Raw genomic sequence first — 22,643 nt, 5'->3', positions numbered from 1 at the left:
TTTTATTGATCTTTGCTCTCATTTCCTTCATTTCTTTTTCATTTATTTCTGATCTGATCTTTATGATTTCTTTCCTTCTGCTAACTTTGGAGGGGTTTTTTTGTTCTTCTTTCTCTAATTGCTTTAGGTATAAGGTTAGGTTGTTTATTTGAGATTTTTCTTGTTTCTTGATGAAGGATTGTATTGCTATAAACTTCCCTCTTGGAACTGCTTTTGCTGTATCATAAAGGTTTTGGGTCATCGTGTTTTCATCATCATTTGTTTCTAGGTATTTTTTGATTACCTCTTTGATTTCTTCAGTGATCTCTTGGTTATTTAGTAGCGTATTGTTTAGCCTCCATGTATTTATATTTTTTACATTTTTTTTTCCTGTAATTGATATTTAGTCTCATAGTGTTGTGGTCGGAAAAGATGCTTGGTATAATTTCAATTTTCTTAAATTTACCAAGGCTTGATTTGTGGCCCAAGATATGATCAATCCTGGAGAATGTTCCATGTGCACTAAAGAAGAAAGCGCATTCTGTTGTTTTTGGATGGAATGTCCTATAAATATCAATTAAGTCCATTTGATCTAATGTGTCATATAAAGCTTGTGTTTACTTATTTATTTTCATTTTGGATGATCTGTCCATTGGTGAAAGTGGGGTGTTGAAGTCCACTACTGTTATTGTGTTACTGTCGATTTCCCCTTTTATGGCTGTTAGCATTTGCCTTATGTATTGAGGTGCTCCTATGTTGGGTGCATATATATTTACAATTGTTATATCTTCTTTTTGGATTGATCCCTTGGTCACGATGTAGTGTCCTTCTTTGTCTCTTGTAATAGTCTTTATTTTAAAGTCTATTTTGTCTGATATGAGTATTGCTACACCAGACTTTCTTTTGATTTCCATTTGCATGGAATATCTTTTTCCATCCCCTCACTTTCAGTCTGTATGTGTCCCTAGGTCTGAAGTGGGTCTCTTGTAGACAGCATATATACAGGTCTTGTTTTTGCATCCATTCAGCCAGTCTGTGTCTTTTGGTTGGAGTATTTAATCCATTTACATTTAAGGTAATTATCAATATGTATATTCATATTACCATTTTCTTAATTGTTTTGGGTTTGTTTTTGTAGGTCTTTTCCATCTCTTGTGTTTCCTGCCTAGAGAGGCTCCTGTAGCATTTGTTGTAAAGCTGGTTTGGTTGTGCTGAATTCTCTTCTTTTGCTTCTCTGTAAAGGTTTTAATTTCTCCATTGAATCTGAATGAGATCCTTGCTGGGTAGAGTAATGTTGGTTGTAGGTCTTTCCCTTTCATCACTTTAAATATGTCCTGCCACTCCATTCTTGCTTGCAGAGTTTCTGCTGAAAGGTCAGCTGTTAACCTTATGGGAATTCCCTTGTATGTTATTTGTTGCTTTTCCCTTGCTGCTTTTAATATTTTTTCTTTGTATTTAATTTTTGGTAGTTTGATTAATATGTGTTTGGGCATGTTTCTCCTTGGATTTATCCTGTATGGGACTCTCTGTGCTTCCTGGACTTGATTGACTATTTCCTTTCCCATGTTAGGGAAGTTTTTGACTATAATCTCTTCAAATATTTTCTCAGTCCCTTTCTTTTTCTCTTCTTCTTCTGAGACTCCTATAATTCGAATATTGGTGTGTTTAATGTTGTCCCAGAGGTCTCTGAGACTGTCCTCAATTCTTTTCGTTCTTTTTTCTTTATTCTGCTCCCTGGCAGTTATTTCCACTATTCTATCTTCCAGGTCACTTATCCTTTCTTCTGCCTCAGTTATTCTGCTATTGATTCCTTCCAGAGTGTTTTTAATTTCATTTATTGTGTTGTTCATCACTGTTTGTTTGCTCTTTAGTTCTCCTAGGTCCTTGTTAAACGTTTCTTGTATTTTCTCCATTCTATTTCTGAGATTTTGGATCATCTTTACTATCATTACTCTGAATTCTTTTTCAGGTAGACTGCCTATTTCCTCTTCATTTGTTTGGTCTGGTGGGTTTTTACCTTGCTCCTTCATCTGCTGCATATTCCTCTGTCTTCTTATTTTGTTTAACTTACTGTGTTTGGTGTCTCCTTTTTACAGGCTGCTGGTTCGTAGTTCCTGTTATTTTTTGTGTCTGCCCCCAGTGGGTGAGGTTGGTTCAGTTGTTGTTGTGTAGGCTTCCTGGTTGAGGGGACTGGTTCCTGTGTTTTGGTGCGTGGGGCTGGATCTTGTCCTTCTGGTGGGCAGGGCTGCTTCTGGTGGTGCGTTTCAGAGTGTCTGTGAACTTAGTGTGCCTTTAGGCAGCCTCTCTGCTAATTGATGGGGTTGTGTTCCTGTCTTGCTAGTTGTTTGGCATGGGGCATCAAGCACTGGCACTTGCTGGCTGTTGGGTGGAGCTGAGTCTTAGGGTTGAGATGGAGATCTCTGGGAGAGCTCTCGACAATTAATATTACGTGGGGCCAGAAGGTCTCTGGTGGTCCAATGTCCTGGAATCGGCTCTCCCATCTCAGCGGCTCAGGCCCAACACCCAGCGGGAGCACCAAACCCTGCCAGCCGCATGGCTCAGAAGTTAAGGAAGAAAAAAAAAAAAGAACAGATAGAACACCAAAACAAATGGTAAAAGCAAAACTAAACAGACAAAATCACACAAAGAAACATACACACAAACTGTCATAAAAAGAAAACAAACAAACAAAACAAACAAAAATGAACAGGCAGAACCATAGGACAAATGGTAGAAGTAAACCTAAACATACACACACACACACACAGAAAAAGATCAAAAGGAAAAAATAAAAGGGAGAGAGCAACCAAACCAATAAACAAATCCACCAATGATAACAAGCACTACAAACTAAACTAAGATAAACATAAAACCAAAAACAAATCAGATGCAGAAAGCAAACCCCAAGTCTACATTTGTTCCCAATGTCCACCGCCTCAATTTTGGGAACTTTTGTTGTCTATTCAGGTACTCCACAGATGCAGGGTTTATTAAGTTGATTGCGGAAATTTAATCTGCTGCTCTTGGGGCTGCACAGAGAAATTTCCCTTTCTCTTCTTTGTTCGCACAGCTCCTGGGGTTCAGCTTTGGTTTTGGCCCTGCCTCTGCATGTAGGCCACCCTCAGGCATCTGTTCCCTGCCCAGACAGGAGGGGGTTAAAGCAGCAGCTGATTAGGGTTCTCTTGCTCACTCAGGCCAGGGAGAGGGAGGCATATGGTAGCCATAATTGGAATGTGGGGCGAGCCTGTGGCTACAGAGGCCAGTGTGACATTGCAACAGCCTGAGGCACACTGTGTGTTCTCCCCGGGAAGTTGTCCCTGGATCACAGGACCTTGGCAGTGGCAGGCTGCATAGGTTCCCATGGGGAGTGTGGGTAGTGACCTGTGCTTGCACACAGGATTCTTGGTGGCAGCAGTGACAGTGTTAGTGGTCCATACCTGCCTCTGGGGTTTGAGATGATAGCTGCAGCTCGCGCCCGTCTCTGGATCTCACTTAAGCCAACTGTGGGCACACAGAGCAGGAAGCCCCTCTCTGCGTGCACCCCAAAACAATGGTCTCTTGCCTCTTAGGCAGATCCAGACTTTTTCCCGGACTCCCTCCTGGCTAGCTGTGGTGCACAAGCTTCCTTCAGGCTGTCTTCACGTAGCCAACCCCAGTCCTCTCCCTGGGATCTGACCTCCAAAGCCTGAGCCTCAGCTCCCAGCCCCCACCCATTCCGGCCGGCGGGTGAGCAGACAAGCCTCTCAGGCTGGTGAATGCTGGTTGGCACCAATCCTCTGTGCAGGAATCTCTCCGTTTTGCCCTCTACACCCCTGTTGCTGCATTCTCCTCTGTGGCTCTGAAGCTTACCCCACCACCTACCCCCTGTCTCCACCAGTGAAGGGGCTCCCTAGTGTGTGGAAACTTTTCCTCCTTCACAGTTCCCTCCCAGAGGTACAGGTCCCATCCCTATTCTTTTGTCTCTGTTTTTTCTTTTTTCTTTTGCCCTACCTAGGTACGTGAGGATTTTCTTGCCTTTTGGGAAGTCTGAGGTTTCTTCCAGTGTTCAGTAGGTGTTCGGTAGGAGTTGTTCCACAGGTAGATGTATTTTTGATGTATTTGTGGGGAGGAAGGTGATCTCCACATCTTACTCCTCCACCATCTTGAAGGTCTCTCCTCCTCTGCTTTTTAAAACAGAATTATGGGAGTCATTTTTGTGAGTTTTACTATTGAAGGATTGCAGTTTTCCTTTGAAAAAGAATCCCTATTTAAAATAAAGGAATGAATAGCATTTATATATTTAGATCTTAATGTCAGAAAATGGAATCCTCAAGTGTGCAAAATTTTATGAAGATTCCGATCAAACTGGAAGACTTAATTAAAACTATGTTTTGTATCTTTTAAAGTTGTTGTGTCTCCCCCCATTTAAAGAGGAAAATATCATACTATTCTTTTAATCATGAGTTGGTAAACATGATTACCAATATTCACTTACTTATTATCTACTGAGCACCTATCTTATGCCAGACACGACCCCTTTCCTAAGGAGTTCACAGCCTGATAGAAGCGATAAGATATATTCATATATAACCTTATTGCATGGTAAAAGGTGATGATCCATCCATGAATTACAGGTGAATTATTCTGGAGCTTGAGGCAGGATTATCATCTCAGTCTCATTCACTGGAGGAGTCTGGGTTTGGTCATGTGAGGAAGGAAGAGGGATGTGAGAAAGCTTTACATGACAGATTTTAATTGAGGTGGTCCTCCAAGGATGTCTAGGAATTGGCCATGTAGGGAAGTAGGATACTGGATGTTGCAAAAAGAAGGTAGTGGCACATTAAAGCCACAGGGGCAGAGAAGGGACTTATGGGAAGCACTAACAGTAGCTGGTAGACATTCAGGTTTACAAGGTGGTTAGACTGGATCATAACCACTAGTAAAAGGAAGTAGGAGAGAAGTCAAAGGCAGACCAATCAGTGCCGCTATTTGCAAATTTGGTTAATCCTCAGTTTTAAGAAATTCCGACTGAGGTGGCCTGGGGTACAGCATTTGAATCTATAGCTATAATGATCCACAAGTGATCCGATACTCAACCAAATAGGGAGCCACTGGCTACTTTCAATTTCCTCTCATTCAATATGTCTCTTCCTTTCATACCCACCCCCACTGCCCACCTCAGGTCCTCGTTATTTCTCACCTGGACGACTGTAATAGCCTCCTGCCTCACTTTCTCATTACTGCTAGGATCATATTCCTAAATTGTGTGTATACTCCTCACCACCCTACTTCAACACCGCTGATGGCTCCATATTGCCTATTAAACAAAGGACATGGTATGTACTTGGTTAGCCAGAAGCAGACCCATAATCTACCTTGTATCTGCTTCCAACACAAAAGTGCACACACACACACACACACACCCTCCCAACATTTCCTAAAGCCCATTCAGCCTCTGTTGCAATGTGCTGTGCTCCCCTTCTCTCCCAGCAGAAATACTAATGACATTTATCATTTTGTTCCAGGGAATCTATTCTAAAGGAATAGCCTAAAATATTAAACTGTCTCTCTTTAGCCCTATCTCTGTCACTTCCCACAGCACTCTCTAGCTCCAGCTGTAAGGAACTACTGGCAATTCTCATTGTCTTTTGTTAACAGTCTCCCTCTACTTAATGGCTTCCGGCTGGCTGATTTCCCCCCTTGCTTTTCACTTCTCTGTATTTCATCCTTAAAGAACAGTTCCAATGCCCCTCCCCTGACGAGTCTTCTCCATTCCGCTAAGCAGTTAGCTCTTCCCCAGACTCCATAGCACCTTGTGTGTCTCCACTTGTGTGTCTCCACTGTGTCTCCACTATCACACTCATCCCATTGCATTGCAATGATTTACTGATGAGTCCATTGCTCTCTAAACCACAAGGGCCCAGAGAACTAGTAGCATTTCTTATCTAGCTGGGTAGGCTTTATCATAGGCCTTTCTACATTTGTGAATAAATCAATAAATGGTTCAACTCAGGAGTAATAAAGTCTTAAACTAGGGGTGTTTTGGAGGCTGTTGCATAGGCTTGTTGCCTGTTAAACATGAATGATAAAGCTATGAAGGGTGTCAAATACAAGGTCAAGCCTAGGTGATGGTGAGGATGATCTTGCAAAAGAAATCAGAAAACACGGGTTAGGATGAGTAAGAAAGTAAACGAAAAATGTTAACGATTTCAGGCTGGGGCTTGAAGAAGACAAGGAGAGAGAGAGTTCAGGGTTCCAGGCACAGACACAATGGACATGCATGTCAGCCCATGCATACCTCTCTGTGAGCTGGGGAATCTGAGCCTCTCCATGTTCTGCTTGGGATCCTCCGTCTTCTGGCTTTCATGCTCGGGATGCAGTGTGGGTTGCTATTAGTCATTGTATGACTACATGAGAATCAATAGATGTGTAACCAGTCTATTGAAAGGACTGAACATACTGAGTACAAACAGGAAGCAGCTGTATCTTCCTCCTACCACTGCCTTTCAACATGCCAGATTCCCCTCTCCCATACCTGAATGACATTTTAGGCAGCTTCATTACTTTCTAGTCATTTTCAATAACAACAACAAAAAAAATAGTCCCATTTCAGTAATTATGATACACTTCCAGATAGCAAAAGGTTCTCTTAAATTTGAAACTTGAGGCCTTTCTCACCTTCTGAGATGGTCCACACTCTGTCTGTGGAGTGTGCTTCTCTCTAAATAAACCCACTTCTTACCTATCACCTTGTCTCTCACTGAATTCTTTCTGCGCTGAGACATCAAGAGCCTGAGCTTCATTAAGTCCTGAAACCAAATACTGAAACCCCCACCAGGTGGGAGAGGTTAACTGTGTGCTGCCCACAGGCACATAGACCCCAGGCCGGTTGGAACCAGCGGGCTGATGATGCTGACTCCTGCTTACCTCCCCACCAACCAATCAGAAGAATGTCCACCAGCTGATCATGCCCTCCTCTTTGTACAATTACTAGGAAACTCCTCACTACCCCCTCCAGGTTGGGACACACAGTTTTGAGGGCATGAGCCCGCTATGGCCCTCTTTGCCTGGCAAAGCACTAAAGCTATGCTTTTCTACTTCACCCAAAAAAAAGAAAAAAAAAATTGAAACTTTAACCTCACATCTCATTCAAAGCTTCTCTTCTCCCCCCCAGTACGGTCCAGGCCCAACCTGAGTCCAGGATCCTGTAGCAGAAAAGCTGGGCATTGTCTGTTCCTCTCTCCCGCTCTCTCCCCCACCAGCTACTCTGGCTTTTCTAGAGTCAGGACAGGGAGAAGGCGTGTCCGGAGAAAGGGACAAAATATTGTTACTTAGGCAATAATGCTCATAGTTCTATACTGGCTGTTCCTGATGCTTTACATGCCATCTGTGTATTCACATGCTAGCTTTTCTGCGGGGGCCATTTGTGGGTACATCATACCCCCTATTTAGCTGATGTGGGCATGCCCCACCTAACTTCTTATCACACACACACACACACACACACACACACACACACACCAGGGTCTCATCAATGCAGTTGGAGCCCAGTTACATTAAGAACGTGCTCTATGGAAAATACATATCTGTGTGACCCCAGCTGATGGGAGCAGAGACCTGCCTTAATGCTGCCACTTCTCCCTGCACAGGTGGCTCCATAAGCCCCACAAACTCTTGATGAACCCATCACTCAATAATGAATAGCCGTCTTTGTCTCTGGGAGATCAGCCTTGTTATAACAGGAATGAAAAGAGAGAGAGAAGAGAAACAGGGAGTGCTCAGTTTTTATTTTTTATTTTTTAATTTTTTAACATCTTTATTGGAGTATAATTGCTTTACAATGGTGTGTTAGTTTCTGCTTTATAACAAAGTGAATCAGCTATACATATACATTTATCCCCATATCTCCTCCCTCTTGCGTCTCCCTCCCACCCTCCCTATCCCACCCCTCTAGGTGGTCACAAAGCACTGAGCTGATCTCCCTGTGCTGTGCGGCTGCTTCCCACTAGCTATCTAGAGTCTGTCATACAGAGTGAAGTAAGTCAGAAAGAGGAAAACAAATACTGTATGCTAACACATATATATGGAATCTTTAAAATAAAAAAAAGAGGTTCTGAAGAACCTAGGGGCAGGATAGGAATAAAGACGCAGACGTAGAGAATGGACTTGAGGACACGGGGAGGGGGAAGGATAAGCTGGGATGAAGTGAGAGAGTGCTCAGTTTTAAAATTTTAAAGTAGATTTGCAAAACTGATAGCAGAGAGCAAAGTGTGAACGCTGAAGTTTTTCCTTGCAAGAACCCAGTTACTTTGCAAGAAAGATTTTTTTTAAATTCGAAAGCATGGTTTGGGGAATTGGGTAAGAAATAAAAAGGCAAAGCACTGAAAGAACTTGGGACATAAAGTTTATGCCATAAACACTAATTGGAAAGACCAAAAGAGAGCCAGGTTACTGCACTCCAGAGGAGATAAAGATTCAGGGGCCTGGAAGAGGAAGGACAATAATGAAAGAGGACGTGACTAGGGGAAGAGGTCCCTGAGGCCCAAGATGGGGGCCTGAGCCTGGAAGACAAACAAAATGCACCCAGAAACTGCCCAGCCTTTGCCAGAGCAATAGGTACGTGTTACGAGCATAAGAGAGGCATAGAAAATCGTCTCATTGTCCCATGTCCATTCTAAGAGCATCCAATGGACCAGTACACATCACTGATGCTAAGAAATTCCATCAGCTTTTCTTTTTATTACCATCCAGGAATTTACTATTCACTGCAGTCTACTTATCACCTGGTGATCATGCCTATCTGTTTCAGTCCTATCTGAATCGTCCTTTATGGACAATCTACTTCCTCCTACTGACTCTCTGGAAGCTCAGGACACTTGAAAGTCTCCAACAGAGTGCACTGGAGTCTTAGTGGGGTGGTATCACAGTAGAAGGAGAGGCCACCAGCCCCCAGCTTCTGTACATGGGTTATGTTGAGTGATTACTCCCACCCAATGCCCTTAGCAGCCCCCATGCCAAAACACCACAGTTATCATTGTTTCTCCTAGGATAAGGTCTAAACATACCAAGGTTTACCTAGGAGAAAAGCATAACAACAACAATAAAACCTGACAATCTGAAAAAAGCAGAATACAACAAAGTAAGTTTCCATCTTACTACAAGTTATCACACCAGCTATTCTAACTACTTTCTCAACTAGAATATGTGGGGAAAATGGGCTTTCCTGGATAGCAGGGCTTCAAACCACTTTCTCCCATGGTCTCATATATTAAGAGCAATATAACAAGAATATTTTATTCTTTTCTAAAAACTCTAAGTTATGTCAAATAAGTTTCTTATTAAAAGAAAACAGAGAGGAAGGAACATATGCAGAGGTGGTATGGCTATGAGGAATTCTAAAGTCAAATCAACACAGGCATTTAAAGACACTCTATGCTGAATTTGATAATACTCAGTTTTCAAAATTAAATACCTAAAATGTATCAGGTCATAAAAAATGTTCGTGGTGCATTCCACATTTCTCTAGATATTCACAAGCAAGTATTTCTTTCAACTTCTTAGAAATTTTTTCGGTGTCTTTTGAAATGTATTTGTATTGACCATTTCAGAACATATCAGTGTTGACCTCAACAATTATAAGTCATGACTCCTTCCTTCCATTGCTTTCCATATCAATAGGCTAAAGCATAATGGAAAACCTTCAATATTCAGTGAATCTCTTACAGTCCTTGGATGAGTGACTACAGTTTATATATTCTGTTCATGCCTGGAGTTGCAAAGTAACTTTGTAGGCTACAGGATGAGCTATTACTCAATAAGAAATTGTTTTCTCTGTTTTTTCAACATTTTAACAAACATTTACTAAGAACCTACTTTGGTGTACTAGGAGCTGAAGACACAAAGATAAATGAGAAACAAGCCTTGCCTTTAGGGAGTTCATAATCTCTTTTATTTAGTGTATTTATATGGTGTTCTCTTCTTTTTTTCTATTCAATTTATCTAGATAAATGGGGGGTGCCTGTTAAACTTTGTTTTCCTACTTGTGTTGCTGTGTTTGAGGGGACGTCTGATTCTCCTTCCCTCTCTTGGTAGCTGTCCACACGAATGTCAGAAGTCTCTTTCTTTTTCTGGTCCTCTCCCTCCTTCCACCTCAAACTTCCTTATATTTCTTCTCCCTTCCTTAGTGAGTTAAGTGACAGTATACTTTATTTTATATTTGTTAGATTTGTTAGATTTTTATGTTCCCTGATCTCAAATCTTAATTTTTACACTTAAAATGTCTCTTTACTACTTAGGTAGCCTATATTTCTCCCTATATATGTCAGTAGAACTCAACAGCAAAACAAGTTCTTGACCTTCTGAGCTGACAACTTTGAGGTTCTTTTCATATCTAGATGCTTCGATTATATCCCAAAACAGTTCCTCATGAAATATCATGATAATAATAAAAACCCGTAAATGATAGAAGGTGATTACATTCATTTCTCATTTCTACTCATTGTCTGATACCAAGTGTCTCACTCTATGATTTTCATTAGACTTGACCTCATTTCTTTTATGTTCTTAGTATGTGGGCCAGAATAAAGCTATTTAATTTGAGAGCAATAAGAAGTGCCCTTAAAAGAAATCCAAAAATGAACAGATTACGAGAAAGAAGAAAAATTCCATCACACCTAGAAAGTAACATATGAACAAACCTGGCTCAATCATCATTTTACTTTATTTCATGCCCTTACATAATCAACTCCCCCGTACAAAACAAGATCAAGTTTACTTGTATATTAAGTAAACAATATTTTGTGAAACTCCAACATTCTAAAGTCAGATTATTCACCTTATTTATTCTTATTTGGGGACTCTTTATTATTAAGCCTTACCCTTAATCTTAGCTCAAAGTACTGAGTGAATATATCATCAACTGTTTTCTCCTGAAAACTTTGCCTCCGCCAGTCCGCTTTATGAACTCCTGGCCACAGCTGTAGACTGCTGCAGCTCCCTGTCTCTCTACCACTGCACAGCTCCCTGTCTCGTCTCTCTACCACTGCACAACAAACATGTCTGAGTTCTCTCTGTAGGGACCTTGGATCCTTTGTTCTGACAGCTGCCTTCTCTCTATGTTGTGTGATGGGAGAAGTTCTAAATCTCTTTGGTCACGTGTCTGCATTTGGCGTTTAAACTGAAAGTGGATTGCACCACTGCACTGCTGCCTAAAGCATCGGTGTAGCCCCAGTGTTCCCTGCCCTCTCCTTCCCCCCACAGCAGTCCTCACTGGCTTCATGCTCCACTCACACCGTGGGACTCAAGTAATTCAACTCGGTCAAAATGTTTGGGATACGTACTCTATGCTGCACAATCTGATTGGTGTTTAGAGATACAAAATGAAAAGACAGGAACCCTATTTTAATTAATTGGCACACAATTTACTAGGAGCGAAAAATGTGAGTAATCACAAAAAAAAGTTTTAATGCAACTTTCGAAATGCATATAAGCCTTAACATAAAGGACCGGGGCAGTTAGTAATGAGGACGTTAGGGGCAGGTGGAGATTTCAACCAATTTCAAGTAAAGGAAATAGCATTTTACAAAAGGAAAAGCAAGGAGGTAACCAGCAGAGCCTCTTCCAAGAATTGCATGAAACAAACATTACGGATAAACAAAGAGCCTCAGAGAAGCTTAAGATAAAAGAGGCTTAAAAGCTCTTGTAAAAGTCTTAAGATGACAGAACTAGTATCAGATTTAGAATTAATACTCAGGTCTGACTCCAGAGCCCATGCTCTCCACATTATTGACCCAAACAGAATGTGATTCACTGTCCAGATTACACATATGTCACATATGTAGCAACATGAGATACCTTCTTAATTCCTAATTCCGTGTCGGTATTGTGCTTCCCATAATATGGTCAACCTAATTTAAACTGGCTTCCTTCCCTACCGCTCTATTGAAAGAGCTCTTGTGAAGGTCACAACCTGTCCCATGTTGACCAATTCACCTCTTTTCTCATCTCACTCAATGTCCATGCAGCTTTCATCTGCTTGAAACAATTTCTCCTCTTGGCTCCTATGACCCTTCCTACCCCTGGTTTTCCTCAGACCTCAGTGGTGGCTCTTTTTCAGTCTCCCTTGCTATCTTCTCATCTCCTTCAACACCTCTAATGCAGGAGTGTACAGGCATGGCTGGGAGTCTTTCTACTCCCTATCTATCTACCTTCTCTTCCAGAGGGAGCTCCTTCCAACACCATGATTTTAAAAATCTCCAACCCTGAATGCCAAAATGACAGAGCAGTGGCTTAAAGAGTAGACTCTGGAGCCAGACTTTCTGGATGGTAATCCTAGCTCCACTGATGAAACTAAGCTGGATGATCTTGGGTTAGTTGTTTAACCTCTCTGTGCCTCAGTACTCTCATTTGAAAATGGATATGAGAATAGTAGCTATTTTTATATACAACTATCTTCCTAATAATTCCACTTGGATATCAAATTTAACACGTCAAAAGCGAATTCTATATTCCCCAGCCCCTCACAAACCTTTCCTCCTCATGTCAATAAATGCCAATAAACCATACACTCAGGTGTTCACGTCAAAAAATCTAAAAACATCCTTGATTCTTTCCCTTTACTGACCCCCAGTACCAGCAAGTCTTATGCTCTACCTCCCCAATATTTTAATTTCTCCTTTCTTCATCTTCATCGTCTCTTTCACCCGCATCAAAGCTACTAACATTAGTAGCCTCCCAAATGACGTTCTATTCACTCCTTCCACCCTACGATCTGTCTTCTGCATAGGAGTAAGAAAGGTCTTTCTTCAAAGATATAGCAGCGTCTCACTCTTCTGCTTAAGAGTGTGCAGTGGCTTTCCACGGAACTTAAAAAATCCAGCCTCCACACCATGGCCTAGCAAGCCCATGTGAGTAGCTCCTTCGTCTCCATCCTCATCTGTGCCGCCCTCCCTGACCTACCACAGGCCACCCCTCCCTCTTGTCACAGCCTCTCTCTGTTCCCTAAACTTGCCATCTTGTACTTTTCAAGGACTTTGAGCTTTGGTGGGATGTCCTTCCACTGGCAGAGATATTTTACCTCTGGATCTCTAGTACTCATCAGACTGCCTGGAACATAGTGTGTGTTCTGTAAATATCAATAGCTTTTTGATTGATTGATGGCCCTTTAAAGTCTACAAGTCAAAATTTTATTCATTTAATTTGTATTTTAAACTCTTTAGGGGAATTTTCTATATAAAGAAACCGGAAGTAAAATATTATTAAATGTGCAGAATAGTTCCTAAGTTACAACTTTAAAATTGAGATCTTGCAGTTATAAGTATACGAGTGTGTGTGTGTGTGTGTGTGTGTGTGTGTGTGTGTGTGTGTGTGTACGTATACATGATCTGAGGATTTTTTTGCAAAGTAGGTGGCTCACTGAATACATGAAATTTGTTATATTCTGAGGTAACTATGTCTAGTATAGAGTTAGACCCAGGATGTTAAATATAATTACTGTTTTTTCAAAACTAAGTAAAATATGAAAGGACAAGAGCAGGACCAGACCTCAAGGGTACAGGGCAACGCCTCCTTGTGGCATTAACATTCCTAACACACGCCTGTCAACATTCCCAGCAGCAAGCTACAGAAACCATGCAAATATTTACACAGAATTTTTTAAAGCCACAAGCTTCTTCCTATAAAGACTTCTAAAAGTAAATCTTTTAAAAATAAATGCTTTAGGTGTATTTTTATTTTTTCTGAATTTTCCTGAATTAAAGTAACATGAAAGTAACTTTCCTAAAAGCATAGATCTGATGAATTTATTTGCAGCCATGACCGTTTTTTTTTTCTTTTTCTGCCCTCACCTGGTAAGTGCACTCCCAGAGGTTGACAAGTATCTAAAGATCCATAAAACTTGAATTTAAAAGTATAATAAATCACTTGTCACTGACATTTTTAAGATTCGGCCTTATCGAGTTTTAACTGATATGTTTTGCAGGTAGTCCTGCTGTTATATGGAAGCAATATAAGTTTAATATTTAGTTACTGCAACCTAAAGACACTGTCTTACTAAAGTATGAAAACCTTAAGAGGAAATTTTGTCCCTGAAGTAATTAAGGCAAGACTTTGAGACACAAAATCCAGCAAAATGTCCAATTAAAGTGAATCACAATTAATTCTTTGAAAGTTCAAAATTTATTGGTGACATCTTCACACTTCCACTTTACGGTCAAGTGTCAGTTGTTTGTATTCAGAGTTGCCATTCCATTTAATAGAACTAAGATCTCCCTAAAGAAAATTTCCAGACATACCAGTTCTCTTAAAGTTGGATATTACACACCTTAATTATTTTCAAACAATACAAAAATTAAAAATCCACCACTCCCACATTGAAAACTCCTGCAGTTTTACTTAACTTCATTATATCAGATGGAGAAAATATATCTTGTTGAAAACCATTTCTGACAGGACAAACAGTGTCAATATTCAGAAACTTAAACATGCACGATAAATGAAATCGTAATGAAGAAACATATTGTGCATAGAAAAATATCTGAAGGCAAAAATATGATCTTTATAGAGATCGTCAACTGCCATAACCCTAACTAATCACTGCACCTCATCCATCATGTTCAGAGGCAGGTAAAGTAATAGGTTCCTAAGTAGAGCTCGGACACGGTTCTACCACTTACAGTGTAAAATGGCCACTTAATGTATTTTTGTAAAGTGTGCCTATGTTGCTCTCTCTTGGTGAAAAGGTAGTACTGTTCAGATTGATTGCCACCGATTTTTTAAAACTTTGTTTAAAGGTTTTCTTGTTAAGAGAAACAGTCTGTTTCAACACAGCATTTTCAGTGCCATTTGCACAAATTGAAGTGCTAATTGCTAACCTTAGAACAGCTAGAACTGCTTTAAATAATTCCGAGTTTCTAAATTGACATGAATTAAAAGCCAGTTGGAGCACACACTTAAACGTTTTCATTTATGGCCTGCCAGGAAATTTCACTTTGTAATAAAGTACCAAAGAAAATGAACAGGAGGGTACTAACTACTTAAGAAATTCAGCTTTGAGAACCTGATTTACTGAAAGGTGAAAGTCTTTGCAGTTTCCTAAGTGCTCTATCCATTTACATATTTGCAGAAACAAATTATGAACCATTTGAAAAGAAAACTTACTGTATAAACATAAGTAGTAGCAAAAGTCCAAATGATTAATTAAAAAAAAAATCGTGTGATTACCAATTTTAAAATCAGAGCCAGTGATTTGCTGGAGCCAGCTATTACCAACTTGCAAAAGCTGACTGTGAAAATAATGTCCCAACTCCTCGTTCATGGACATAATTTTGATATTAGACATCTGTCATGTGGGAGTATTAACACTACAGAAATTGGCAAACACTGTAAATCAGGGTTTTGTTTTTCTGTTATGTGTGTGTATTTACCAGCACACCACTAGAAATGTCAAAAAGCATGCCAAAAAGGTCTTTCCCACTGGTTAACGGCAATTGATATATAATTAACAAATTAACAAAAAACAAAATTTTTCCTATTTACAATGAATATAAATACTGAATAAAGAACCAGGGGAAGCCGTTACCTACTAAACATTGTATAAGTGAAAATACAACTAAACTGAGTGTAGAATCTTGGAATAAACAGGCATCTTTTCCTTTCTCTTTAATTCACTTATAATTCAAGCAACATATAGCGTTTTATTGTCAGAATAGAAACTTCACAATTACCTTTTCCACATTTCCTCTCCTCCAAATCAAGAGTCTTTTCAGAGAGGCATTCCAGTCATACTTTAACCAGTTCTCTGCATTAGTCAAATAGACCCGACTAACTTTTGGGAAATTTAGCTTACCAAAATACCACACTCAACCAACAAAGTGAAAGACTGTTTTGTATGCTTTAGTATTTTAAATACGAGACTGAATAAAGTGTATGTTCAATCACATGAACGAAGACATGAAAGATGTAAGCAAAAGTTTCTTTGACAAAGACTTGAAAATGGTATTCCATAAGCCAAGCCCCTCTTATGCTCACTGGGTCATCTTTGGAAGGCAAGACTCAGGGACTTTTCAGAGTTTTCCTTTCCCTTGGAAGACCTACCCATAAGTTTAGAGAAATAACCTCAGGAAACAAGTGTTATGGTGTTTAAAACAGAGCAGGACCTTCTATTCTACAAGGTATGAAAACTTGACTTCTGAAGTATCATAGTCTTTCTGCAGCTCACAGATGTCAAAGGCAACGCAAGGAGCTCACAGCGCACGGTCTGGTAGCTTGCATCTGCATTAAGGACAGCTCACTGCGTAGGGAGGATTATCGAGTAGAGGCTTGATTATTATTATTCCGGTTCTGCCTCTTCCCCCAGGATCTGCTTGAAGATGTTATACCACACGGTGACTATTCTATTGAAAGTAATATAATATTAATTAATTAATGATTACATATAAATAACGGAAAGAGACTAACTGGGCAATAGTTCAGTTAAGTAGCTTAACAATGTCACTAAGAGTGACAGCAGAGCTGAGCAATTGATAAACAGTACCAGATACTGAGGGCAGAAACAGTGTCTTTTAAATTAATCTTTCCATGTATTTCCTCCTAATGAAAACCAATAACAAAAGCACATTTTAGATGAAAGGATGTTAGAGAAGCAGCAAGAGTTGTCTCTCTATCATTTAAACCTCAGAATAGAATATCTAGTGATATAAGGTTGTTGCTAATATTATTGACAGACAAACAGGAAGATCATCATATCAGTAACGTAGAAAGAAAGAATTATCACACTGCGAAGAACAATCAATGGGAATGCAATTTGCACTGTTATAAGTCATTCAGTTGAAGATATGTGAGAATCAAGTTTTAAATACAACATATAATCAGAATCTATTGTGAAACCATATAATAAAAATAACTTTAAAAACTGCATCAAATCAATAAGGTATTTACTTAATAAAATAAAAGCCTGACCTCTGGTACAGCTATTTTGAAGGCTATCTAGCATAAGGAATGAAATGCATCTCTCTCATTGATGACTTCAGAAATGCACAAAAAATCTTCACAACCACCCTATCAACACTGTCATTATTATCCCCATTTTACACATAAGGAAAATGAGAAACAGGGTATTCAGGTCAGACTCTTAGGAGGTGGTAGGACTGGGATTCAAATCCTGACAGTTTCACTTCTGAGTCCTGCCTCCAAGCAGCCGCATTACACACCTCTCATCATTTGGACTAAAGCTGAAACTGTAGAAAATCCAGGAGTCCTTTCTGAAGAGAAAGTTTAACTGTTTTTTGTTTTTTTTTTTAACCTCTTCCTATTATGTGCTCCTATTTCTAATCTAAATATTAAGCATCAATTCCGCTTTCTGTTAAGCAAATTACTCATTGTACCTGGATACCTATAAGAGCAATTCCATCTGGCAACCAGAGCTAAGCCCTCACGTTATAGAGGTCCTCCATGTTACCAAGAAGAGAACATTTTACAGAGTTCCTTACATACCTCTCTGTTATTTATGTTTAGTATATTTTACTATAGCGATCTGTGTAGATGACTTTTTCCTCTGCTGGAATTGCAGCTCATGGAAAGTGAGCGTGTTGTCTTATTAATCATTTGTTTCTCTGGTATCTAGCACAGCTCCTGACATACAGCTGATACTTGATACATGTTTGTCAAAATGAAATTACATGCCTCAGCCAACAAAAGCAGGCTTGAAAGGAACAACTTCAGCCTGCATATTAAACACACATTTTTTACACTAAATTTTTCACCATAATTTTTTAAAAAGTAGACAATCCCTTGATCTCTCTCCTTCATTCCTCATATAAAATAGGTCCAAAGGTCTGAAGGATTCTTCCTCAGAAATGTCTCTTGAGTCTGGATCCACCCACCTGAGTTGAGGCCCTGGTCCTAACTCCAGTCCTAACTAGCTTCCTGCCACCAAGCCCAGTCTCCCTCCTCCTTCCACCAGGCCAGCATAGCCAACTCCATAAATCGCAGACCCCATCTCCTTACTACTTGATTTTTTTTAATGCCCATCGAGTCCAGTGTGTAAAGGGTCTAATCCAAACTCTTAACTGTAGCATCTAAGGATTTTGCAGTTTGGGCTCAACCTGCGTCTCTTCATCCACTCCACACCCCAACCCACGCTGAGCCACGTGGAGCTTCTCGGCTCTGTGAGTGAGTCGGGTCCTCTCACCTCTGATATTCCCTGTATCTGGAACCCTCTTCTTTTCTTTTGAAATCCTGCTCATATATCAAGACCTAACTCCACTGCTGTCTTGTGACACTGTTCCCAGTTCTCCCACGCAGGATGCTCGTGGTTTCTGCTGTTCTCGCACAAAACCCTCATAGCGGCTTCCCTGGTGGCGCAGTGGTTGAGAATCTGCCTGCCAGTGCAGGGGACACGGGTTCGAGCCCTGATCTGGGAAGATCCCACATGCCGCGGAGCAACTAGGCCTGTGAGCCCCAACTACTGAGCCTGCGCGTCTGGAGCCTGTGCTCCGCAACAAGAGAGGCCGCGATAGTGAGAGGCCCGCGCACCGCGATGAAGAGTGGCCCCCGCTTGCCCCAACTAGAGAAAGCCCTCGCACAGAAACGAAGACCCAACACAGCCAAAAATTAAAATAAAAAAACAAACAAAAAAACCCCTCATATCTCCATTGTGCCACCTGCCTGCATTACTGCTACCTAGCAGTGCCTATGTATCTCCCCACCCAGAATGTGAGGTCTGTATACCCCAGAGCTCCGTTCAGCAGTGCTTGGCAGGTAGGAGGCCTAGTGCTGTTTGTGGTGCTGACAGCGTACATCAAGCCCTGGTGAGCAAAACCAAGAGCAGCCCATAAAAAGTTTTCACTCATTATGATTTTTCTTTACACCTTCTTGTTTCAGAAAAGGCATGTGCATGGTAATTCTGTGATGTTTATACTTAGCATTTCCTAAGAACAAATACGTAAGTCTGTTCCTTACAGAACACTCTATTTTCCCTTCTATTCAGTGTATTCAGAGATCTTGATGGTTAGAGGAAATTTTGGGGAATTGAACAGACACATTGTTCCCTTGACCAAAACTGACCTGCTTCAAGAGGAGGAACGAGCTAGACAGCAAGGCTGGAAATATGTGATGGGAGGACCTGGAGCATGGCCCAGAGTGCCGTGACGGTTTGGGGAGCTCTCAATCCTAAAATATCACCACAGAATTGTGCTTCTCTGGGATGGTGGAGAAAGGCATCACGTGGAAATAAAATAACAGCAACAAACATTTATTGGGAGGTACACACCAGGCTCAGAACCTTGCATAGAATAGTCCAATTAGTTCCAACACTATAGGGAATGCCCTATTCTACCATGAAGAAACTGAGGCTCAGAGTCATTGAAAGCCAGGTCATCTGGCATCTGAGGCCACTCTTTCAACCAGCATCTTACTTTACTAAGAATAACAAAATCTACGGATTTTGGTTTTGTTTTGTCTAAAATCCCTGGCTGTGTAAATAACTTTTACTTGTGATCTTGAGACTGAATTTAGTGGGTATATGTAAGGTGTTTTTAGAGAATGGGTGAAGATGATCACCACCTGGTAACAAGTTTCCTTCGTCTCATTCTTACAGATCCTGACATCCTGATGATACCCCGACAGACTCAGAATCACAAAGAAGAGTCTTCTGATCATCAGTGAGATTTTTTTTATATACAATGGGGAAATGACACTACTTTACTACAGAGACTAGTGCTTCCTATTTTCCTCACAACACAATTCTCATATAGACAAAGTTGGTATTTACTTTTAAGAAACGAAGACCCTGTCCCACCCAGGTAGTTCATAGCAGAACCAGGATTGGAACACACATCATCTGCTTCCTATTCCATTGGATGTTCTATTACATAAGAAAAGTAAAAAAGACAGTAGATGAGAGATAATAAGCTAAGGAAGGTAATAAAGCAGACTCCAATCTTTATAAAGGGCTTCCTTTTATTTTCCCAAAGCCTTGGGATTACTTAGCAAGGTGTTACGGTGCCATGGAGTTCTCTAGAAATCTGTAATCCCCTATTTAATAATTAAGTACCTAGGTCAGATGTGCAAACTGGTGTGGAAATTTCTAGCATGTATAAGAAGCAAGATCGATATTAGAACATTTCAGCTCTAGAAGTGAGCTTCTCCTGGTTTATCAGGATGTACATTCTCAGGAGATTCTAAGCCACACAACTTAAGAGAAGTGAAACCATTTACCTGTTGCTCAGAAAAAATGGATACTATGTGGACCAAAATGCTGAAAAAAGTATTAATCCAAAAGTGTAGACAATAATGCAGAAGTGGAATCTGCCTTTGCACTTTGTATACATTTATAAGAACTCAATGTTTTAGTTAAAACAACCAAAATAGGCAATGATTATTTAGTATTTTTAGAGTGAGAATAATGTGGTAATGCTTCACATGGTAATAAGTGGAACCAGAGGAGATGAAATGCAGAAAATTAGAAATGGTCAGGAAAAAAATTCAAAAACACAAATATAAGTAATCTTTGGCTGAGAAACCTGAGGCTAAAATACAAAATCTAGCTAACTTCTGAGGAATCTACTTATTCTTTATTTGCAGTAAATGTTTCATGACAACAAGACTATTGCTTCAGTTTGGAAGAGTCAAAAACATAATGGGATTAGCTAAATTTGTTTTAAAAATAATCCCTTCATTTTCTTCCACAAATTTGAGTTTTCCTTTGTACATCACATTATGATGTAGAACATTTACTGAACAAATACCAATTTGAGTTTAAATGATATTAGGTTTTCATGATCTACCTATTTTTAGACTAAGGACTATGAGATTTTCTGAATTCACATTTTCATCATTTTAATGAAAATGAGGTAATATGTTGAAATTGTATTTTCTTAGATTGCATTAAGGTTTATATACTCTGTATTTTTCACACACACTGTCATATATTTTCCACAAAATCAGATATATTATAAACATGGTAATATATTAACGTTTTTACTGCTAACAGCATACTGTATTGCCATTTTAAAAAATAAATTTTATTATGTTTCTTGACCTTTTAAAAGTTATCTTATTCTATCACTATCAACAGCAGCATCTGTAATAGAACAGAGCTTGGCTAAATTTACATAGTTTCGTTATTATCCTTGAAGGTTTTTGTTACAACAGTGCCAATTTATGTGGTTTATGTCTGCTTGTACCTGTTCTTAGGACAAAATTTGGAATTTGCTTACTTTCACTGTATATTTCTACTTCTATATAAAATATTGAAGGCTGCCTTGCTATAGTTATAAAAATGGTGTCATTTCTGTACAAAAGTCTAGACACTACTTTCCAAGCCAAAATTTTAGTATTTTTGATAACTATATAAAATAGTTCAGTTTAGGTCATTATAGTACCATTCAGTGTATAACTCCCTAAATATACTGAATAGCAGTATTTTTCCTATATTTTTAAAGAGGGAGACTAATTTGGCAATATTTCATAAGGACAAATAGAAATGAAAGACGAAACTTCTGAAGGCTCCCAAAGTGTCTAACATACTGCTTAAGGAAAACTTAACCACAGAAAAAAAATTGGCTCAGTAGATTTTGTCTCTCACAAATACAACAAACTTTTAATAAATTCCAGCTTTGAAGGAAATTTATCAGCCACAAACAGGCCTTTTTGTTTATATAAGAAGAGTCTTTCAGATGGCCAGCAAGGGCATCTAGATATATTGTCTATTATACAAAGCTCTTATCATCTGCTGATGGGTGACGTTAGACTCTCATTAAAGACAAACTTTTATCATGTTAGACCCAATACATCATTAATAGTTTTTCATAAGGGCTTGAACCACATTCTGTCCACATCTTAAGCATTTTATATTACTTTGCATATCATGATTATGTTTCAAATATCTAATAGAACTCATGTTTACCATTAAGACTATTTATCTGCGGTCATCCTTCTTGGGTCAAGACATTCCTGCTGAAACAGTTGTTCAAATATTCCTCTGGAAATGACCAAATTCTCAAGCAACAAGTGCAAGTAAATTCTTGCACTAGATTTGTCAGTGTTCATAATTATACCAGTTTATATTAAATAAATAAATTAATAAATACCTTGATTCCTTTATTAGTGAATGACTTGGTGTAGTTAGGTGTTTTCCAAACCTTAGTCAATAGAAGACTAGTCCTGGGAGATGCATTTCAATAAGATACCACAGTGAAATTAGTTTAGGAACTAGTGTTATGTCCCAGTCCCTCGCTGGGGACTCTCAAAGCATCTTAGAATACTAAAGACTCTTGATAGGTCCTGAAAGTTGAAGGAAACACATTCCAATTTATACATCCAATGTTTTCCACATTTACTTGACCGTGGTGATGGACATTTTTGTCACTATATTCTATATGTACATGAATAATCACTAAGAGATTACTCTCTGCAAATTAAAGATCTATTATCTTACTTTCTACAAAAGAGCTAAATGTTAATCTTGTTTTAAGGCACCACAAGAAGTTTTCTAACACTTGAGATTATTTCAGGATGATTTATTTATAGTTTTAAAAGATTTTCAATCATTTACTATATGTATATTTATCTTACAAATTATTTGGTAAAATAGGGAGATACTAAACTACCCACATTGGTCTTGTCTTTATCTGTCACTGAAAAAATTCAAAAATTCAAAGCTTAAAGCTTTTATAGAATATTTTTAC

At 39.4% G+C, this 22,643-nt stretch overlaps 1 long non-coding RNA gene across 1 annotated transcript in view; it reads left to right on the top strand.

The window, feature by feature from the left end:
• Window positions 1-22,643, top strand: part of LOC309604817 — a 405,061-nt gene that overhangs the window by 243,344 nt on the left and 139,074 nt on the right. The gene's annotated exons all lie outside the window — the stretch shown is intronic.

Source organism: Balaenoptera borealis, assembly GCF_965194805.1.
Source record: "Balaenoptera borealis genome assembly, chromosome: 1".
Taxonomy (NCBI): Eukaryota; Metazoa; Chordata; class Mammalia; order Artiodactyla; family Balaenopteridae; genus Balaenoptera; species Balaenoptera borealis.
This window is presented reverse-complemented; position numbering and strand designations above follow the sequence as displayed.